Source organism: Hordeum vulgare, chromosome 7H (genome assembly GCF_904849725.1).
Source record: "Hordeum vulgare subsp. vulgare chromosome 7H, MorexV3_pseudomolecules_assembly, whole genome shotgun sequence".
Classification (NCBI taxonomy): domain Eukaryota; kingdom Viridiplantae; phylum Streptophyta; class Magnoliopsida; order Poales; family Poaceae; genus Hordeum; species Hordeum vulgare.
The window spans coordinates 248,878,651-248,885,490 of NC_058524.1; positions in this window are offsets into that span (position 1 = coordinate 248,878,651).

Below are 6,840 nucleotides of genomic sequence, written 5' to 3' on the forward strand. Positions count from 1 at the left end.
ATCCGACCTGCCCCGGCAGCGACTCCCAGCGGCGCAGATCGTCATCCCGTACTTGCGTATGCACCTTTGAAGAGAATGGGGACAACAATTTCTTGCCTTTTTGTTCCATTACGTATAAGGGAGCTCGCAATCGGATGACGTACAATGGAACACAATTAGTAGAGGCAGTGACCCTCGACCTTCGACCCCGGACGCCCAACGGCACTGACCCTCGACCCCCGACGCCACTGACCCTCGACCCCCGACGCCACTGACCCCCGACCCCCGACCCCCGACCCCCGACGCCACTGACCCCCGACCCCCAACCCCCGACGCCGCTGACCCTCGACCCCTTACACCACTGACACCCGACCCCGACCCCCGACCCCAACGCCCGACGCCACTCACCCACGACACACGACCCCTAACTCCCGACCCCGGACACAACTGACCCCCGACCCCTAACGCCCGACGCCACTGACCCTTGACCCCCGACGCCAATGATCCTCGACCCCCGACCCCCGATCCCCCACGCCACTAACCCTCGACCCCCGACGACACTGACCCCCGACCACCAACGCCACTAACCCCCGACCCCCGACGCCACCGACACCCGAAACCATCGACCCTCGATGGCATTGACTCCCGACGCCACTAAGCCCCGACCCCCGACACCTCTTCTGCCTCCTGTTGAACGAGAAGGTGCTTTTCAGCCTTCTAGAGGCCGACGGGGTCATAGTTTTGTAAATTATGAGTTAGGTCCCATATTTTCTGATTATGTTATAAAAACATCATATTTGTGTTGATCGGGTGAATTTGAATGTGCAGTTGTTAGACGACCTCCCTATGTGTTGGACGAGCTCCGCCCCTGCGTTTGTGGGTGAGCACAAATGACTCCTCCTTCTACCCCCTTAATTTGCTCTGTTCCGGTCTTCGTGCCGATGAAACTTGCTAGCTATAGGTTTCTTCAATCATCAGTATGCGTGACCAGTATGTGTCTCCCGTTCGAAAGGGTGGCATATATAAATATGCATGTCTTTTCATATTTATAACCGTCATCCTTTGGAATTGTCCAACGTTATCCATGGACAGCCCGAGTATGTGTAGATTAGGTTTGTTTTCCCGTATGCTATGCTCCCGATCCAATGCGGAATTTCGTCAGTGCCTCCCTGTTGTTCTCCGGGTACACATCCTCTCTCCTTATTGCCGAGACGTGTATCAGGAGAACAGTAGGGAGGTGCTGTCGAAATTCTGCATCGAATTTGGAGTAGAGCATGGGAAAATGAACCCAATCTACACATACTCGGGTGGGATTAGGATCTATCTCTACCTATAAGCGTGTAGGTTGCATGGACGTAATAAAACTGACAAACATGATTCGCGGATGAATATAGATGATGAATTATATATATATTTCTTGTGTCTCCATAGGTAGGCAAGATGAGCGATCGTGCTTGGATGTACACTGGTCACCCTAGTCAGAAATACATAACCAATGAATGGTTAAAAAAACCACGGGGTTTGTGAGAGCCTCATTTGCAAATGGGCAGGAAAAAACATGGTGTCCGTGTCCACACTATGACAACAAGAAAAAGCAGTCAGAGTTGCAAATGGGTAAACACCTGGAGAAGTGGGGTTTTACGCCTAATTATACAGTGTGGACTTTTCATGGTGAGTCCGACCAACGTGCCAGAGCTGAGGTGGTTCATCATTGCACCGATGAGCATGGTACCGGGATCGAATACATGGTGCAAGACTTTGATGATGCTCGGGATTCAGACGATGAGATGGAGGAATCTGAAAGGCCTTCTATGAAATGTTGGAGTCTTCAAAACATCGTGTCCACGAGCACATAGAGCTTTGTCAGCTGGATGCCATTGCGCAAGTAATGGCTCTGAAGGTTCAATTCAACCTAGGCAGAGAATGATATGACGCGATGATGACGGTATTTGGATGCTATCTACCCAAAGGCCATTAACTGCCTGCAAATTTGTACCAGTCAGAGAAAATCCTCCGTGCACTTAAGATGCCCTATGAGAAGATGTATGCCTGTGAGAATGGATGTGCCTTATTTATGCTTGAGTATGCGGACTTGAACTATTGCCCCATTTGCAATTCTTCCAGGTATATTGTGGTAGACAACGGTATGGGTGAGAAGATTCAGACCAAAATCCCCATTAATGTTCTTCGATATATGCCAATCATACCAAAACTTCAATGTCTTTTAATGGTCGAAGAGACGGCAAGACACATGACATGGCACAAATTGGGCAACAGAACTGAACTAGATGTGGATGGGAACAAGATGTTGGTACACACTTCAGATGCTTTTGCGTGGAAGCACTTCGATGCATTACATAAGGATAAATCGGAATATCCAAGGCATCCTCGAGTTGCCATCAGCACGGATGGGTTCAACGTGTATGGTATTTGTCATTCCATTCAATCTCCCCCCGAAGAGATTATGAAAAGAAACAACACTTTCCTGATGTTGATAATTCTAGGGCCCAACTATCTAGGGAAGAATATGAATGTGTACATGTAGCCGCTTAAGGATGAGTTGCAAGAAGCCTGGGATAATGGGATCAAGACATACGACGCTGCTACCATTTTTCTTCAAAATTCATGTGTGGTACATGTACTCGACGCATGATTATCCGGAGTTTGCGCTATTCACTGGCTGGTGTGTGCATGGAAGGTTCCCGTGCACCACATGCAAGGCAGCTCTTCAGTTCCGTTGGCTGCAGGCGGATCACAAGTTTTCTTGCTTCCACATGCATAGACAGTTCCTGGATCCTGACCATAAGTTTAGAAAAGACAAGAAGAATTTCATCAAAGGTAGAGTTGTCAAAAACAGTGCACCAGCTGTGTTGACAGGCCAACAGACCCTTGATCAGTTAAGCGCTCTCGAGCCTGATCCTTTGCGTCCACGGTATTTCAAAGGGTATAATACGGAACACGCCTGGACTCACAAGTCATTCTTATGGGATCTACCTTACTTCACACAACATCGACGTGATGCACACTGAAAAGAATATCGCGGAGGCCATTTTTGGTACATTGTTCAGCACAGAGGGGAAGCCAAAGGATAATCCTAAGGCTAGAATCGACCAGGAGGCTCTATGTGATAGACCGTTACAAAACTTGCGACAACGGAAAGCAAAGCAAAATGTAGCGAAGCCAAAGGCATGGTTCAATCTTGAAAGGCCAGCTATGAGGGAAATGCTATTGTGGGTGAAAATGCGGTTGATGTTCCTCGATGGGAATGCTGCAAATCTAAGGAGGGGAGTGAGTCTTGAAAAATTGAAAATATTTGGTCTCAAGAGTCATGACTGGCACATATGGATTGAGCGGGTAATGCCGATGATGTTGCATGGCTTTATCCCTGAGGATGAATGGCTAGTACTGGCAGAGATGAGCGGGTAATAGCGCAGAAACAGAAGGACATAGAGAGAGAGATCCAATCTCGGAGGGGCTCTCGCCCCTCCGCCGCCATGAAGACCATGGACCAGAGGGGAAACCCTTCTCCCATCTAGGGAGGAGGTCAAGGAAGAAGAAAAAGAAGGGGGGGGGATCTCTCCCCCTCTCTCCCAGCGGCACCGGAACGCCGCCCGGGACATCATCGTGTGACGGAGATCTACACCAACACCTCCGTCATCTTCACCAACACCTCCATCACCTTCCCCCATCTATATTTAGCGGTCCACTCTCCCGCAAGCCGATGTACCCTCTACTTGAACATGGTGCTTTATGCTTCATATTATTATCCAATGATGTGTTGCCATCCTATGATGTCTGGGTAGATTTTCGTTGTCCTATCGGTGAATGATGAATTGCTATGATTGATTTAATTTGCTTGTGGTTATGTTGCTGTCCTTTGGTGCCCATCATATGAGCACGCGCGTGTATCACACCATAGGGTTAGTAGTATGTTGATAGGACTATGTATTGGAGGGCAAGGGTGATAGAAGCTTCAGCCTAGCTTAGAAATTGTTGCATACGGGATTGAAGGGGGACCAATATATCTTATTGCTATGGTTGGGTTTTACATTAATGAAAGTTAGTAGTTGCGGATGCTTGCTAATAGTTCCAATCATAAGTGCATGGAATTCCAAGTAAGGGATGACATGCTAGAAGTGGCCTCTCCCGCAACTCCTACCACCACTTTTCCACACTCGTTAAACTAACGTAATTGTTGCTTTATCTAAGCAGCCCCTAGTTTCTATTTACGTGTTCTTTCTTTTCTTGCAAACCTATCCTATCACACCTACAAACTACTTCTAGTTTCATACTTGTTCTAGGTAAAGCGAACGTAAAGTGTGCCTAGAGTTGTATCGGTGGTCGATAGAACTTGAGGGAATATTTGTCCTACCTTTAGCTCCTCGTTGGGTTTGACACTCTTACTTATCGAGAAAGGCTACAATTGATCGCCTATACTTGTGGGTTATCATTGGTATTTATGTTGTACTAATTAATTTCATTTACTCTTTGTCATGGCAGTTGTTGAAAGATGGTGGGAAAGGGTCGAAAGCACTCCGCGGCTCCTTCTTCACCGGGGGTGATGGGATGGGTACTTCCATTCCTGCCTTGCCTCTCCGAAGAGTGTTGCTCTCTACTCTGTATGGAGTGGCCGCTTCTTCGACTACCGCGGCCCCCGTGAGAGGAGGTTGCCCCTCGCGAAGTCGAGAGGTACTAAAGGTACACGTGGCCGCGGGAGAGGTAGGGTGGCTGCCACGCCTTCCTCGCCGCCACCCCTAGCTGATTCACCTGAGCACATGACTGCTAGGGTGGATCCGTCTGAGGTGGAGGCTACACGGTCTCTCGTTCACGAGCCTCGGGTCGACGAGCCTTCGACCCATGAGACTCGTGTCCCAGAGGCTTCATTCCTGGAGACTCCGAAGCAAAGCAGGGATCAGGGTACGTCCCAAGAGTGGGATACCTGGACTGATCTGGGGCAGCCGGATCCAACCGGCCATGCTGATAGCGACGAGGTGCTGGGTGAGGGGGCCACCTTCTACCAGCGTGGTAGTTCAGGGCTCCCGCTCGTGCGGGCGACCCGCGAGCAGAGGTGGTCAATTAAGAAAATGGTACAAGTAAGTTAATTTACTCTTATTTAACCTTTTGCCTTCACGTTTTCTCAAATATCTAATGTTTTGGCTTTAATTTGTCATACTACAGGGGTTGGATTGTTTCAAAGGGTGTTCGCAAGCCCAACGGCGTCCTTGGTATGCTTTGCCGGCAAAACTTCCCGGGGTTTGTTACGTTTCTCGGTCGGGAGCGAGAGGTAGGAATGACCTGGGAGCACTACTTGGGTGCCCCGGCCCCACCGGATGTGGAGATCGACGGTGTTTTGTGCCACACGAGGGCTGACATGGTGATCAGACAGTTCTGGGTAACTTTTCCTTTTCACCATTAAAAATAAACCATAGCTAGTTATTGTACTAATCGGTGGTCTCATTTGCAGGCCTTCTACAGGTGTGAGGAGGGATACGAGGAGGATGCAGGAAAGGTTATCGAAACTGAATGCCGTTGCCTACTTCAAAACTTTCAGCACGAGGCTCGGGTGCAGGATGTTCAAGACTACTATGCCTCGCGGCGTATTAGGAAGGAAAAGGCGAAGTGTCGCGGTCTTAAGATGGAGAAGGAGAATTACACGAAGGTCATTACATATTATTAAGGCCTTGTAGTTAGTTTCCTTGATTTGATTCTTACGCGTTGCGCTCAAATTTCTATTTATTAACTTAGGTGCCCCCGAGATGGTGTGTGGATAAGATGTATTGTTGGGAGGTCTTGGTGGATCAGTGGTGCTCCGGAAGGTGGGAGGCCAGCCACAACAACGCCAAGGAGAGGCGTGGCAAAATGGTTGGTGTGCCACATCATGAAGGGAGCGTCAACTTAATCCAATTTGGCGAGAACTGGGATGTGCTTTGCTTCATGAATCATGCAATTCATTCTTAATGCTAGCTTGAGACCTTTACTAATACATTTTTCCTCTCTCTCTCTCTCTTTTAGGCGCGTCACAATAAGACGGAGGTGCCACGGATGTACGACCTCTATGCGATGGCCCATATTGCCTCGTACAAGAAGGTCAAGGCATTCTCTGAGTCTGACCTCGAGCATCCTAAAAACTTCACCAACATCTCCTCCCACCACAAACTCGTGAAGTACAGAGATCAGGGGAAGGCGAGGACTTCAACCCGAGCTAGGGGCCTATTGATCCAGAGCTGGTGATGATAGCTGGCAATGGGAGGCCCCATGGCTCGATCGCCATTGGAGACGGCCTTATACGTTGTCCTAGCACTCTCCCACAGATAAAGGCACACCAAACAAGCTCCTGTCCTGAGATAACACCTCATCCACGGCCAGTCGAGCTTGCCATCGAGGTTAGTTTAATGGACTCAACTATGTTTCCGCATTACGTTGTGTGTGCGAACCAATATGATTACAGTGCTAACAATGAGTTGTGTTGCAAGCTGCTACTCTGAAAGAGAGAGAGGAAACACATGAGCTTTTGGCGGAGAAGGATAAGGAGGTGAAAGAGCTGGAGGAGAGGACGACTGCGTTGGTGGAGGCGGAGAGGCCATGGAATGATGTGTCTAACAGGGCCATGTACGATCTCTTCGTCATAAGTTTCTACTTCATATTTGTCTAATCTTGCATATTAATGTTTGTTTCGTTAATAACAAAAAAGTTTGACTTGTCGAAACCAAATGTACAGTCTATGTGCGAGAAGACCGACCACATCCCTCCGCCGATGTAGTCATTAACATGACGGGGACGATGAGTTTCATTTCAATGTAGTGATCTTTTGAGTGTCATCATGCTAACTACACATTGCAAACGATGTTTGGTGCAGAATAT